The sequence below is a fragment of the Oncorhynchus mykiss genome, chromosome 26, assembly GCF_013265735.2.
Source record: "Oncorhynchus mykiss isolate Arlee chromosome 26, USDA_OmykA_1.1, whole genome shotgun sequence".
Lineage (NCBI taxonomy): Eukaryota > Metazoa > Chordata > Actinopteri > Salmoniformes > Salmonidae > Oncorhynchus > Oncorhynchus mykiss.
Window position 1 is genome coordinate 2,410,956 of NC_048590.1, and position 16,775 is coordinate 2,427,730.

The 16,775-nt window shown below is 47.6% G+C and overlaps 1 protein-coding gene across 5 annotated transcripts in view; it reads left to right on the forward strand.

Annotated features, from left to right (window-relative positions):
* The first annotated feature begins 505 nt into the window (after window positions 1–505).
* Window positions 506–16,775, forward strand: part of LOC118936601 (tubulin polymerization-promoting protein family member 3-like) — a 34,406-nt gene continuing 18,136 nt past the window's right edge. For 3 of the 5 annotated variants that reach the window (XM_036963889.1, XM_036963890.1, XM_036963891.1), the window contains exon 1: window positions 506–655. The gene's annotated coding sequence lies outside the window, so the exon portion shown is untranslated. Of the gene's footprint in view, window positions 656–1,401; window positions 1,423–7,157; window positions 7,169–7,750; window positions 7,756–16,775 lie in introns of those variants that run through there. The other 2 variants (XM_036963892.1, XM_036963893.1) reach the window with 2 other exon arrangements.

Here is a 16,775-nt window from a genome sequence, read left to right on the forward strand (position 1 = left end):
ATTATACAGTGAGCGAAGGCAAACATAGGGAGGAATAGGTGCAGCTGCTGCTAGTACTATGACCTTAACTCGAAGTATCCTATTTCCTTAAATACCACACTCACAAAATACTCTGTGCATGTACAGTATCAATGTCATCTACTCCAAATGGACTCGTGGATTTCCTGAAGTGTAGCGACCTGATACACCTCTCACAAAACTGTCCAGTCAGTTCAGTCCAAACCTCATCCACCCCACCCAGAAATGTTTCAGGTCCCAGTCTCTCCTCAGCCTCTCCTCAGCCTACCCCAGTCTCTCCTCAGCCTACCCCAGCCTCTCCTCAGCCAACCCCAGTCTCTCCTCAGCCAACCCCAGCCTCTCCTCAGCCTACCCCAGCCTCTCCTCAGCCAACCCCAGTCCCTCTAAAGGACCATGGTCACTCCCTCTTCCTCTCTCTCCCTCCCTTAGTTTCTCTCTCTCTTTCTCTCTCTCTCTTTTATTGCCCTCCCTTGATGTTGAACAGGATGTCTCTATGGAGACAGGGATAAACAGATGATAACAAATTCTCAGCAGCCTTTAAAGCTCATTTGAGTGTATGGGTTGGCGTTTGAGGTGAGGCAAGGAGAGGCAGTGCAGGACAGCGAGAGAGGCAGAAGGGACTTGACATTAGCAAGAGGTAAGAGCTGCTGCAGTTTAGTGTTGCTTTCTAGCTCTGGGAGATCTGGGGCTCCTGCAGATCGGGGGGCTCTGAGACTCAGGGGGATCTGGGGGCTCTGAGGGATCTAGGTGATCTGGGGCTCCTGCAGATCTGGGGGCTCTGAGGCTCAGGGGGATCTGGGGGCTCTGAGGGATCTAGGTGATCTGGGGCTCCTGCAGATCGGGGGGCTCTGAGACTCAGGGGGATCTGGGGGCTCTGAGGGATCTAGGTGATCTGGGGCTCCTGCAGATCTGGGGGCTCTGAGGCTCAGGGGGATCTGGGGGCTCTGAGGGATCTAGGTGATCTGGGGCTCCTGCAGATCGGGGGGCTCTGAGACTCAGGGGGATCTGGGGGCTCTGAGGGATCTAGGTGATCTGGGGCTCCTGCAGATCTGGGGGCTCTGAGGCTCAGGGGGATCTGGGGGCTCTGAGGGATCTAGGGCTCCTGCAGATCGGGGGGCTCTGAGGCTCAGGAGGATCTGGGGGCTCTGAGGGATCTAGGTGATCTGGGGCTCCTGCAGATCTGGGGGCTCTGAGGCTCGGGGGGCTCTGAGGCTCAGGGGGATCTGGGGGCTCTGAGGGATCTAGGTGATCTGGGGCTCCTGCAGATCTGGGGGCTCTGTAGGATCTAGGTGATCTGGGGCTCCTGCAGATCTGGGGGGCTCTGAGGCTCAGGGGGATCTGGGAGCTCGGGGGGCTCTGGGAGATCTGGGGCTCTGCTACTGCTACTGTTACTACTACTGCTGGGTAAGTGGGTAACTGTACTGTAGGCTGTAGATTACCTGTGTGTGTGTGTGTGTGTGTGTGTGTTTGTGTGTGTGTGTGTGTGTGTGTGTCTCTCTCTCTCTGTATGCTAGATCCCTGTAGGCTATATGCACAACAATCCTAACATTAGTAATGTATTATCAACACAGCTGGGGTTTTTTTTTTACTGCTCAACAATGCCGTTCCTGTTACAATCCTCCTTCATCTGCGACTCTTAGCGAATGGGTGGAGCGGCTTGTTGTGTTGCTAAGATACCATGTTATGTTCCTGTGGCATTGCTTTGGTGCGACACATTCATTAATATTAACATAACAAACAGAGAAGAAATTGATATTAGTGAAATATCAAACATGGTGTGATTTCTGACCTGCTGATGCTGTAATTGTAATGTATTACTGTACAGTGTTGTATATTATTGGGGGGGGGGGGGGTGTAACTGTAATTGGGGTGACTCTAGGGTGACTCTAGGGTGACTCTAGGGGGACTCTAGGGGGACTCTAGGGTGACTAGGGTGACTCTAGGGTGACTCTAGGGGGACTCTAGGGTGACTAGGGTGACTCTAGGGTGACTAGGGTGACTCTAGGGTGACTAGGGTGACTCTAGGGGGACTCTAGGGTGACTAGGGTGACTCTAGGGGGACTCTAGGGGGACTAGGGTGACTCTAGGGTGACTAGGGTGACTCTAGGGTGACTAGGGTGACTCTAGGGTGACTCTAGGGTGACTAGGGTGACTCTAGGGTGACTCTAGGGTGACTAGGGTGACTCTAGGGTGACTAGGGTGACTCTAGGGTGACTAGGGTGACTCTAGGGTGACTCTAGGGTGACTAGGGTGACTCTAGGGTGACTCTAGGATGACTAGGGTGACTCTAGGGTGACTAGGGTGACTCTAGGGTGACTCTAGGGTGACTCTAGGATGACTAGGGTGACTCTAGGGTGACTAGGGTGACTCTAGGGTGACTAGGGTGACTCTAGGATGACTAAGGTGACTCTAGGGTGACTCTAGGGTAACTAGGGTGACTCTAGGGTGACTAGGGTGACTCTAGGATGACTAGGGTGACTCTAGGGTGACTCTAGGGTGACTAGGGTGACTCTAGGATGACTAGGGTGACTCTAAGGTGACTCTAGGGTGACTCTAGGGTGACTCTAGGGTGACTAGGGTGACTCTAGGGTGACTAGGGTGACTAGGGTGACTCTAGGGTGACTCTAGGGTGACTCTAGGGTGACTAGGGTGACTAGGGTGACTCTAGGGTGACTAGGGTGACTCTAGGGTGACTAAGGTGACTAGGGTGACTCTAGGGTGACTCTAGGGTGACTCTAGGGTGACTAGGGTGACTCTAGGGTGACTCTAGGGTGACTCTAGGGTTTGTACAGTGGTTCCTGAATGGTTAGTGAATCCCTGTGTCTGGTGAGCTTGGCTGTGTGAATAACAACAACACGTGTGTATATTACTCACAGCTACCCTCTCTCCTAGCATAATATACACCAGGTCACTGTTCTTTCCTCTCTGGGCAAATCTTTCAGTCGAAAGTTGAGGGGAAAATAACTCAACGACATACTGTAAGTTTAAAACAAAACAAAATGGTTGACGTTGGTAGAAACAGATTCGAAAATTATACTTTTGGACAATTTTGCTCTAGTCAAGCGAACACTATTTAGAACATTCCCAGTTATATGCTTTGGATAAAAATGTTCAGTTAAATAAAAATTATTATCTGCATCGTAATTAGAATATTTTTGCTGTCCAAATCAGAGTCAATGTGGAGGCTATATACAGGGTATTACGGTACAGAGTCAATATGGAGGCTATATACAGGGTATTACGGTACAGAGTCAATGTGGAGGCTATATACAGGGTATTACGGTACAGAGTCAATGTGGAGGCTATATACAGGGTATTACGGTACAGAGTCAATGTGGAGGCTATATACAGGGTGTTACAGTACAGAGTCAATGTGGAGGCTATATACAGGGTGTTACGGTACAGAGTCAATGTGGAGGCTATATACAGGGTATTACGGTACAGAGTCAATGTGGAGGCTATATACAGGGTGTTACGGTACAGAGTCAATGTGGAGGCTATATACAGGGTATTACGGTACAGAGTCAATGTGGACGCTATATACAGGGTATTACGGTACAGAGTCAATGTGGAGGCTATATACAGGGTATTACGGTACAGAGTCAATGTGGAGGCTATATACAGGGGGTACCGGTACAGAGTCAATGTGGAGGTTATATACAGGGTGTTACGGTACAGAGTCAATGTGGAGGCTATATACAGGGTATTACGGTACAGAGTCAATGTGGAGGCTATATACAGGGTGTTACGGTACAGAGTCAATGTGGAGGCTATATACAGGGTATTACGGTACAGAGTCAATGTGGAGGCTATATACAGGGGGTACCAGTACAGAGTCAATGTGGGGGCTATATACAGGGTGTTACGGTACAGAGTCAATGTGGAGGCTATATACAGGGTGTTACGGTACAGAGTCAATGTGGAGGCTATATACAGGGGGTACCAGTACAGAGTCAATGTGGGGGCTATATACAGGGTATTACGGTACAGAGTCAATGTGGAGGCTATATACAGGGTGTTACGGTACAGAGTCAATGCGGAGGCTATATACAGGGGGTACCGGTACAGAGTCAATGTGGAGGCTATATACAGGGTATTACGGTACAGAGTCAATATGGAGGCTATATACAGGGTATTACGGTACAGAGTCAATGTGGAGGCTATATACAGGGTATTACGGTACAGAGTCAATGTGGAGGCTATATACAGGGTATTACGGTACAGAGTCAATGTGGAGGCTATATACAGGGTGTTACAGTACAGAGTCAATGTGGAGGCTATATACAGGGTGTTACGGTACAGAGTCAATGTGGAGGCTATATACAGGGTATTACGGTACAGAGTCAATGTGGAGGCTATATACAGGGTATTACGTACAGAGTCAATGCGGAGGCTATATACAGGGTGTTACGGTACAGAGTCCTTACTGTAAATCACTTTGGATGAAAAAACTCACTGTCCTTACTGTAAATCCCTTTAGATGAACAAACTCACTATCCTTACTGTAAATCACTTTAGATGAGCAGACTCACTGTCCTTACTGTAAATCCTGTTGGATCAAAAGACTCACTGTCCTTACTGTAAATCCTGTTGGCTCAAAGGACTTACTGGCCTTACTGTAAATCACTTTAGATGAACAAACTCACTGACCTTACTGTAAATCCCTTTAGATGAACAAACTCACTGACCTTACTGTAAATCACTTTGGATCAAAGAACTCACTGACCTTACTGTAAATCACTTTGGATGAAATAACTCACTGTCCTTACTGTAAATCACTTTGGGATGAAATAACTCACTATCCTTACTGTAAATCACTTTGGATCAAAGGACTCACTGTCCTTACTGTAAATCACTTTGGGATGAACAGACTCACTGACCTTACTGTAAATCACTTTGGGATGAACAGACTCACTGCACTTACTGTAAATCACTTTGGGATGAACAGACTCACTGTCCTTACTGTAAATCACTTTGGGATGAACAGACTCACTGCCCTTACTGTAAATCACTTTGGGATGAACAGACTCACTGCCCTTACTGTAAATCACTTTGGGATGAAAGCACCTGTATTGGATATAACTGTAAGTGGCCATATAACCCGTTGTTATTATATTACCGCGTGTCATATTAGGATGCTGCTACTGTAGAATTACAGTGTCCGTTTCCAACAGCCCTGCAGACAGACGTTATACGCTGAGTGACGATGAACGCCCGAACCAACCAGACCCAGTTCAGACCCAACCAGAACCAACCAGACCCAGTTCAGACCCAACCAGAACCAACCAGAACCAACCAGACCCAACCAGACCCAACCAGAACCAACCAGACCCAACCAGACCCAGTTCAGACCCAACCAGAACCAACCAGAACCAACCAGACCCAGTTCAGAACCAACCAGAACCAACCAGACCCAGTTCAGACCCAACCAGAACCAACCAGACCCAGTTCAGACCCAACCAGAACCAACCAGACCCAGTTCAGACCCAACCAGAACCAACCAGACCCAGTTCAGACCCAACCAGAACCAACCAGACCCAGTTCAGACCCAACCAGACCCAACCAGAACCAACCAGACCCAGTTCAGACATCTTTAGCAGAACACGGACAGCCAAGCAGAACATAAACAGAATAAATACACACGGCATCACAATTGACACCCTTCCCCCCTATTTAGTGCTCTACTGGCAGCAGGGTCTGTTGCTGTCCACACTACCACTAACACGATGCTTGGCTCGTGTCTGGTGCTCAGACTGTGGTCAATACCTAGAATACCTGCAGCGAGACAACCAGACTAGACCGGACTGCACCACAGATTGATATTGTGTGTGTGTGTGTGCGCATGTGTGCGAGCGCGTGCGTGGGTGTGTGTCTGCGTGTGTGTGTGTGTGCGCGGGTATGTGTGTGTGCGCATGTGTGCGAGCGCGTGCGTGGGTGTGTGTGTGTGTGTGTGTGTGTGTGTGTGCGTGTGTGACCAGACTGCACCACGGACATAGATGTAAACTTGCTATGACATATACTGTACACTAGAAGTATGTGGACACCCCTTCAAATTAGTGGATTCGTGTCTATTTCAGCCCCACCCGTTGCTGACAGGTGGATAAAATCAAGCACACAGCCCATGCAGTCTCCATAGACAACTCAGTTCGTCACGTTTCTGCCCTGCTAGAGCTGCCTCCGGTCAACTGTAAGTGCTGTTATTGTGAAGTGGAAACGTCTAGGAGCGGCTCGGCCGCCAAGTGGTAGGCCACAGAACGGGATCGCCGAGTGCTGAAGTGCGGTTGTCCCCGGTTACAACACTCACCACCGAGTTCCAAACCGCCTCTGGAAGTAAACGTCAGCACAATAACTGTTTCGTCGGGAGCCTCATGAAATGAGTTTCACAAGCCTAAGATCACCATCCGCAACGCCAAGCGTAAAAGCTCGCTGCCATTGGACTCTGGAGCAGTGGAAACGCGTTCTCTGGAGTGATGAATCACGCTTCCACCATCTGGCAGTCTGACAGACTAATCTAGGTTTGGCAGATGCCAGGAGAACGCTACCTGCCCCTAAGCATAGTGCCAACTGTAAAGTTTGGTGGAGGAGGAATAATGATCTGGGGCTATTTTTCATGGTTCGGGCCCCTTCGTTCCAGTGAAGGGAAATCTTAACCCAACAGCTTACAATGACATTCTAGACAATTCTGTGCTTCCAACTTTGTGGCAACAGTTTGGGGAAGGACCTTTCCTGTGTCAACATGACACTGCCCCCGTGCACAAACCAAGGTCCATACAGAAGTTGTTTTTTGGGATCTGTGTGGAACTTGACTGGCATGCACAGAGACCTGACCTCAACCCCATCGAACACCTTTGGGATGAATTGGAACGCCGACTGCGAGCCAGGCCTAATCGCCCAACATCAGTGCCTCGACCTCACTAATGCTCTTGTGGCTGAATGGAAGCAAGTCCCACAGCAATGTTCCAACATCTAGTGGAAAGCCTTCCCAGACGAGTGGGGGCTGTTATAGCAGCAAAGAGGGGGGGGGGGGGGGGGGGGGGGGACCAACTCTATATTAATAGCTATGATTCTGGAATGAGATGTTGGATGAGCAGGTGTCCATATACTTTTGGTCATGTAGTGTATCTACAAAACTACCATGTACTTTACATTAGTAGCAGAGAAATACTGCCATTTCAGTTCATCACTGTGTACTTTACATTAGTAGCAGAGAAATACTGCCATTTCAGTTCATCACCGTGTACTTTACATTAGTAGCAGAGAAATACTGCCATTTCAGTTCATCAGCGTATACTTTACATTAGTAGCAGAGAAATACTGCCATTTCAGTTCCTCACCATGTACTTTACATTAGTAGCAGAGAAATACTGCCATTTCAGTTCATCACCGTGTACTTTACATTAGTAGCAGAGAAATACTGCCATTTCAGTTCATCAGCGTGTACTTTACATTAGTAGCAGAGAAATACTGCCATTTCAGTTAATCACCGTGTACTTTACATTAGTAGCAGAGAAATACTGCCATTTCAGTTCCTCAGCGTGTACTTTACATTAGTAGCAGAGAAATACTGCCATTTCAGTTCCTCACCATGTACTTTACATTAGTAGCAGAGAAATACTGCCATTTCAGTTCCTCACCGTGTGGATGGAATGAAGAGTCTAGAGATTTTACAGTACCGTGATGCTAATTCAGTTCATCATTGAATGTTTTATTTATTCAACCTTTATTTAACGAGGCAAGTCAGTTAAGAAACCAATTCTTATTTTCAATGACAGCCTTTCGGGGAACAGTGGGTTAACTGCCTTGTTCAGGGGCAGAACGACAGATTTTTTTTTACCTTGTCAGCTTGGGGATTCGCTCCAACAACCTTTATGGTTACCGGCCCAACGCTCTAACCACTAGGCTACCTGCTGGTTACTAGTCCAACACTCTAACCACTAGGCTACCTGCTGGTTACTAGTCCAACACTCTAACCACTAGGCTACCTGCTGGTTACTAGTCCAACGCTCTAACCACTAGGCTACCTGCTGGTTACTAGTCCAACGCTCTAACCACTAGACTACCTGCTGGTTACTAGTCCAACACTCTAACCACTAGACTACCTGCTGGTTACTAGTCCAACACTCTAACCACTAGGCTACCTGCTGGTTACTAGTCCAACGCTCTAACCACTAGGCTACCTGCTGGTTACTAGTCCAACGCTCTAACCACTAGGCTACCTGCTGGTTACTAGTCCAACACTCTAACCACTAGGCTACCTGCTGGTTACCGGCCCAACGCTCTAACCACTAGGCTACCTGCTGGTTACTGGCCCAACACTCTAACCACTAGACTACCTGCTGGTTACTGGCCCAACACTCTAACCACTAGGCTACCTGCTGGTTACTAGTTCAACACTCTAACCACTAGGCTACCTGCTGGTTACTAGTTCAACACTCTAACCACTAGGCTACCTGCTGGTTACTGACCCAATGCTCTAACCACTAGGTTACCTGCTGGTTACTAGTCCAACGCTCTAACCACTAGACTACCTGCTGGTTACTAGTCCAACGCTCTAACCACTAGTCTACCTGCTGGTTACTAGTCCAACGCTCTAACCACTAGTCTACCTGTTGGTTACTAGTCCAATACTCTAACCACTAGTCTACCTGCTGGTTACTGGTCCAACGGATTTGAATGAAATGTCAAATTGACCACCTAAAACCTTGTGATGCATTGTAGCCAACAGTACCTGGAGTGATGCAGTACTTAGGACACAGTGGTGTCTCTAGTTCTCCATAGGGACTGAGTCTAACGGACCAGCTGATTCTTCACAACGGAGAGGTTCTCTAAACGTTCGGATCGCTGGGGACTTGTCCTCTGTGCCAGACAGAAGAGCAGGGGTGGAATCTGGGTGCCGCATCCCAACTGGTTCCCTATTGCCTGTATAGTGCACTACCTTTTTGACTAGGACCCTATGGTAGTGCACTATACAGTACAGGGAATAAGGTGCCATTTGGGACATACTGTCTCTCTCTTAATGTGTTCTTTCTACTCTCTGGCTGTAGGATGCAATGCTCTATCTGTCTGTCTGTCTGTCTGTCTGTCTGTCTGTCTGTCTGTTTGCCTGTCTGTCTGTCTGTCTGTAGGATGCAATGCTGTCTGCCTGTCTGTCCCGAGCTGCAGGATGCAATGCTGCCTGTCTGTCTGTCTGCCTGCCTGCATGCCTGCCTGTCTGTCTGTCTGCCTGCCTGTCTGTCTGCCTGTCTGTAGGATGCAATGCTGTCTGTCTGTCTGTCCCGAGCTGCAGGATGCAATGCTGTCTGTCTGTCTGTCTGCCTGTCTGTCTGTCTGTCTGTCTGCCTGTCTGTCTGTCTGTCTGTCTGTCTGTCTGTCTGCCTGTCTGTCTGTCTGTCTGTCTGTCTGTCTGTCTGTCTGTCTGTCTGTCTGTCCCTGGCCTGAGCTTCACCCCCCCACCCACACAGCACCTCATACACAAGAACAGTTCATTACACACACTATTATTATTGTTATTGCTAGGCAGCGCAAACTAAGAGAGTCATGTCTGCAATATCACACACACACACACACACACACACACACACACACACACACACACACACACACACACACACACACACACTAGCGGTTAAGACCGGTTGGGCGAGTAACCGAAAGGTCACTGGTTCAAATCCCAGAGCCGACTAGGTGAATAACCTGCCAATGTGCCCATGAGCAAGGCACTTAACTCCAATAGCTCCTGTAAATCCCTCTGGGTGATGGCCGTCTGGTAAAAACACAGGCACTTTACCATGCTACTCGCTTGCTGTCCTTTGCTAGCTTGATCCTGCGGTTTGTAATATGTGATTTGATCTGTATGTATTGTGATTGCTGCTAAACGAATGGCCTCGTGGAGGAAGTTTTCTAGAGTGGAAGCAGCTGGAGGAGAGAGAGCTGACTTCTCTCCAAGCCCACCCACTGTTTCAGCTACACCTCCTCATCTAGTCCCTGCAGACTGGCTGTTCACTCTAAACCACATCTACTATCAAATATCAACTTCACTAGTCCCATAACAACTGGCAGAGCACAACATAACTACAGAGCACTACATAACTACAGAGCACTACATAACTACAGAGCACTACATAACTACAGAGCACTACATAACTACAGAGCACTACATAACTACAGAGCACTACATAACTACAGAGCACTACATAACTATAGAGCACTACATAACTACAGAGCACTACATAACTACAGAGCACTACATAACTACAGAGCACTACATAACTACAGAGCACTACATAACTACAGAGAACTACATAACTACAGAGCACTACACAACTACAGAGAACTACATAACTACAGAGCACTACATAACTACAGAGAACTACATAACTACAGAGCACTACATAACTACAGAGCACTACATAACTACAGAGAACTACATAACTACAGAGCACTACATAATTACAGAGCACTACATAACTACAGAGAACTACATAACTACAGAGAACTACATAACTACAGAGAACTACATAACTACAGAGCACTACATAACTACAGAGAACTACATAACTACAGAGAACTACATAACTACAGAGCACTACATAATTTGAAGGGGTGTCCACATACTTCTAGTGTACAGTATATGTCATAGCAAGTTTACATCTATGTCCGTGGTGCAGTCTGGTCACACACGCACACACACACACACACACACACACACACACCCACGCACGCGCTCGCACACATGCGCACACACACATACCCGCGCACACACACACACACGCAGACACACACCCACGCACGCGCTCGCACACATGCGCACACACACACACACAATATCAATCTGTGGTGCAGTCCGGTCTAGTCTGGTTGTCTCGCTGCAGGTATTCTCCACGAGGCCATTCGTTTAGGCCATTCGTTTAGCAGCAATCACAATACATACAGATCAAATCACATATTACAAACCGCAGGATCAAGCTAGCAAAGGACAGAGTCAATGTGGAGGCTATATACAGGGTATTACGGTACAGAGTCAATGTGGACGCTATATACAGGGTATTACGGTACAGAGTCAATGTGGAGGCTATATACAGGGTATTACGGTACAGAGTCAATGTGGAGGCTATATACAGGGGGTACCGGTACAGAGTCAATGTGGAGGTTATATACAGGGTGTTACGGTACAGAGTCAATGTGGAGGCTATATACAGGGTATTACGGTACAGAGTCAATGTGGAGGCTATATACAGGGTGTTACGGTACAGAGTCAATGTGGAGGCTATATACAGGGTATTACGGTACAGAGTCAATGTGGAGGCTATATACAGGGGGTACCAGTACAGAGTCAATGTGGGGGCTATATACAGGGTGTTACGGTACAGAGTCAATGTGGAGGCTATATACAGGGTGTTACGGTACAGAGTCAATGTGGAGGCTATATACAGGGGGTACCAGTACAGAGTCAATGTGGGGGCTATATACAGGGTATTACGGTACAGAGTCAATGTGGAGGCTATATACAGGGTGTTACGGTACAGAGTCAATGCGGAGGCTATATACAGGGGGTACCGGTACAGAGTCAATGTGGAGGCTATATACAGGGTATTACGGTACAGAGTCAATGTGGAGGCTATATACAGGGTATTACGGTACAGAGTCAATGTGGAGGCTATATACAGGGTATTACGGTACAGAGTCAATGTGGAGGCTATATACAGGGTATTACGGTACAGAGTCAATGTGGAGGCTATATACAGGGTATTACGGTACAGAGTCAATGTGGAGGCTATATACAGGGTATTACGGTACAGAGTCAATGTGGAGGCTATATACAGGGTATTACGTACAGAGTCAATGTGGAGGCTATATACAGGGTATTACGTACAGAGTCAATGCGGAGGCTATATACAGGGTGTTACGGTACAGAGTCCTTACTGTAAATCACTTTGGATGAAAAAACTCACTGTCCTTACTGTAAATCCCTTTAGATGAACAAACTCACTATCCTTACTGTAAATCACTTTAGATGAGCAGACTCACTGTCCTTACTGTAAATCCTGTTGGATCAAAAGACTCACTGTCCTTACTGTAAATCCTGTTGGCTCAAAGGACTTACTGGCCTTACTGTAAATCACTTTAGATGAACAAACTCACTGACCTTACTGTAAATCCCTTTAGATGAACAAACTCACTGACCTTACTGTAAATCACTTTGGATCAAAGAACTCACTGACCTTACTGTAAATCACTTTGGATGAAATAACTCACTGTCCTTACTGTAAATCACTTTGGGATGAAATAACTCACTATCCTTACTGTAAATCACTTTGGATCAAAGGACTCACTGTCCTTACTGTAAATCACTTTGGGATGAACAGACTCACTGACCTTACTGTAAATCACTTTGGGATGAACAGACTCACTGCACTTACTGTAAATCACTTTGGGATGAACAGACTCACTGTCCTTACTGTAAATCACTTTGGGATGAACAGACTCACTGCCCTTACTGTAAATCACTTTGGGATGAACAGACTCACTGCCCTTACTGTAAATCACTTTGGGATGAAAGCACCTGTATTGGATATAACTGTAAGTGGCCATATAACCCGTTGTTATTATATTACCGCGTGTCATATTAGGATGCTGCTACTGTAGAATTACAGTGTCCGTTTCCAACAGCCCTGCAGACAGACGTTATACGCTGAGTGACGATGAACGCCCGAACCAACCAGACCCAGTTCAGACCCAACCAGAACCAACCAGACCCAGTTCAGACCCAACCAGAACCAACCAGAACCAACCAGACCCAACCAGACCCAACCAGAACCAACCAGACCCAACCAGACCCAGTTCAGACCCAACCAGAACCAACCAGAACCAACCAGACCCAGTTCAGAACCAACCAGAACCAACCAGACCCAGTTCAGACCCAACCAGAACCAACCAGACCCAGTTCAGACCCAACCAGAACCAACCAGACCCAGTTCAGACCCAACCAGAACCAACCAGACCCAGTTCAGACCCAACCAGAACCAACCAGACCCAGTTCAGACCCAACCAGACCCAACCAGAACCAACCAGACCCAGTTCAGACATCTTTAGCAGAACACGGACAGCCAAGCAGAACATAAACAGAATAAATACACACGGCATCACAATTGACACCCTTCCCCCCTATTTAGTGCTCTACTGGCAGCAGGGTCTGTTGCTGTCCACACTACCACTAACACGATGCTTGGCTCGTGTCTGGTGCTCAGACTGTGGTCAATACCTAGAATACCTGCAGCGAGACAACCAGACTAGACCGGACTGCACCACAGATTGATATTGTGTGTGTGTGTGTGCGCATGTGTGCGAGCGCGTGCGTGGGTGTGTGTCTGCGTGTGTGTGTGTGTGCGCGGGTATGTGTGTGTGCGCATGTGTGCGAGCGCGTGCGTGGGTGTGTGTGTGTGTGTGTGTGTGTGTGTGTGCGTGTGTGACCAGACTGCACCACGGACATAGATGTAAACTTGCTATGACATATACTGTACACTAGAAGTATGTGGACACCCCTTCAAATTAGTGGATTCGTGTCTATTTCAGCCCCACCCGTTGCTGACAGGTGGATAAAATCAAGCACACAGCCCATGCAGTCTCCATAGACAACTCAGTTCGTCACGTTTCTGCCCTGCTAGAGCTGCCTCCGGTCAACTGTAAGTGCTGTTATTGTGAAGTGGAAACGTCTAGGAGCGGCTCGGCCGCCAAGTGGTAGGCCACAGAACGGGATCGCCGAGTGCTGAAGTGCGGTTGTCCCCGGTTACAACACTCACCACCGAGTTCCAAACCGCCTCTGGAAGTAAACGTCAGCACAATAACTGTTTCGTCGGGAGCCTCATGAAATGAGTTTCACAAGCCTAAGATCACCATCCGCAACGCCAAGCGTAAAAGCTCGCTGCCATTGGACTCTGGAGCAGTGGAAACGCGTTCTCTGGAGTGATGAATCACGCTTCCACCATCTGGCAGTCTGACAGACTAATCTAGGTTTGGCAGATGCCAGGAGAACGCTACCTGCCCCTAAGCATAGTGCCAACTGTAAAGTTTGGTGGAGGAGGAATAATGATCTGGGGCTATTTTTCATGGTTCGGGCCCCTTCGTTCCAGTGAAGGGAAATCTTAACCCAACAGCTTACAATGACATTCTAGACAATTCTGTGCTTCCAACTTTGTGGCAACAGTTTGGGGAAGGACCTTTCCTGTGTCAACATGACACTGCCCCCGTGCACAAACCAAGGTCCATACAGAAGTTGTTTTTTGGGATCTGTGTGGAACTTGACTGGCATGCACAGAGACCTGACCTCAACCCCATCGAACACCTTTGGGATGAATTGGAACGCCGACTGCGAGCCAGGCCTAATCGCCCAACATCAGTGCCTCGACCTCACTAATGCTCTTGTGGCTGAATGGAAGCAAGTCCCACAGCAATGTTCCAACATCTAGTGGAAAGCCTTCCCAGACGAGTGGGGGCTGTTATAGCAGCAAAGAGGGGGGGGGGGGGGGGGGGGGGGGGACCAACTCTATATTAATAGCTATGATTCTGGAATGAGATGTTGGATGAGCAGGTGTCCATATACTTTTGGTCATGTAGTGTATCTACAAAACTACCATGTACTTTACATTAGTAGCAGAGAAATACTGCCATTTCAGTTCATCACTGTGTACTTTACATTAGTAGCAGAGAAATACTGCCATTTCAGTTCATCACCGTGTACTTTACATTAGTAGCAGAGAAATACTGCCATTTCAGTTCATCAGCGTATACTTTACATTAGTAGCAGAGAAATACTGCCATTTCAGTTCCTCACCATGTACTTTACATTAGTAGCAGAGAAATACTGCCATTTCAGTTCATCACCGTGTACTTTACATTAGTAGCAGAGAAATACTGCCATTTCAGTTCATCAGCGTGTACTTTACATTAGTAGCAGAGAAATACTGCCATTTCAGTTAATCACCGTGTACTTTACATTAGTAGCAGAGAAATACTGCCATTTCAGTTCCTCAGCGTGTACTTTACATTAGTAGCAGAGAAATACTGCCATTTCAGTTCCTCACCATGTACTTTACATTAGTAGCAGAGAAATACTGCCATTTCAGTTCCTCACCGTGTGGATGGAATGAAGAGTCTAGAGATTTTACAGTACCGTGATGCTAATTCAGTTCATCATTGAATGTTTTATTTATTCAACCTTTATTTAACGAGGCAAGTCAGTTAAGAAACCAATTCTTATTTTCAATGACAGCCTTTCGGGGAACAGTGGGTTAACTGCCTTGTTCAGGGGCAGAACGACAGATTTTTTTTTACCTTGTCAGCTTGGGGATTCGCTCCAACAACCTTTATGGTTACCGGCCCAACGCTCTAACCACTAGGCTACCTGCTGGTTACTAGTCCAACACTCTAACCACTAGGCTACCTGCTGGTTACTAGTCCAACACTCTAACCACTAGGCTACCTGCTGGTTACTAGTCCAACGCTCTAACCACTAGGCTACCTGCTGGTTACTAGTCCAACGCTCTAACCACTAGACTACCTGCTGGTTACTAGTCCAACACTCTAACCACTAGACTACCTGCTGGTTACTAGTCCAACACTCTAACCACTAGGCTACCTGCTGGTTACTAGTCCAACGCTCTAACCACTAGGCTACCTGCTGGTTACTAGTCCAACGCTCTAACCACTAGGCTACCTGCTGGTTACTAGTCCAACACTCTAACCACTAGGCTACCTGCTGGTTACCGGCCCAACGCTCTAACCACTAGGCTACCTGCTGGTTACTGGCCCAACACTCTAACCACTAGACTACCTGCTGGTTACTGGCCCAACACTCTAACCACTAGGCTACCTGCTGGTTACTAGTTCAACACTCTAACCACTAGGCTACCTGCTGGTTACTAGTTCAACACTCTAACCACTAGGCTACCTGCTGGTTACTGACCCAATGCTCTAACCACTAGGTTACCTGCTGGTTACTAGTCCAACGCTCTAACCACTAGACTACCTGCTGGTTACTAGTCCAACGCTCTAACCACTAGTCTACCTGCTGGTTACTAGTCCAACGCTCTAACCACTAGTCTACCTGTTGGTTACTAGTCCAATACTCTAACCACTAGTCTACCTGCTGGTTACTGGTCCAACGGATTTGAATGAAATGTCAAATTGACCACCTAAAACCTTGTGATGCATTGTAGCCAACAGTACCTGGAGTGATGCAGTACTTAGGACACAGTGGTGTCTCTAGTTCTCCATAGGGACTGAGTCTAACGGACCAGCTGATTCTTCACAACGGAGAGGTTCTCTAAACGTTCGGATCGCTGGGGACTTGTCCTCTGTGCCAGACAGAAGAGCAGGGGTGGAATCTGGGTGCCGCATCCCAACTGGTTCCCTATTGCCTGTATAGTGCACTACCTTTTTGACTAGGACCCTATGGTAGTGCACTATACAGTACAGGGAATAAGGTGCCATTTGGGACATACTGTCTCTCTCTTAATGTGTTCTTTCTACTCTCTGGCTGTAGGATGCAATGCTCTATCTGTCTGTCTGTCTGTCTGTCTGTCTGTCTGTCTGTCTGTTTGCCTGTCTGTCTGTCTGTCTGTAGGATGCAATGCTGTCTGCCTGTCTGTCCCGAGCTGCAGGATGCAATGCTGCCTGTCTGTCTGTCTGCCTGCCTGCATGCCTGCCTGTCTGTCTGTCTGCCTGCCTGTCTGTCTGCCTGTCTGTAGGATGCAATGCTG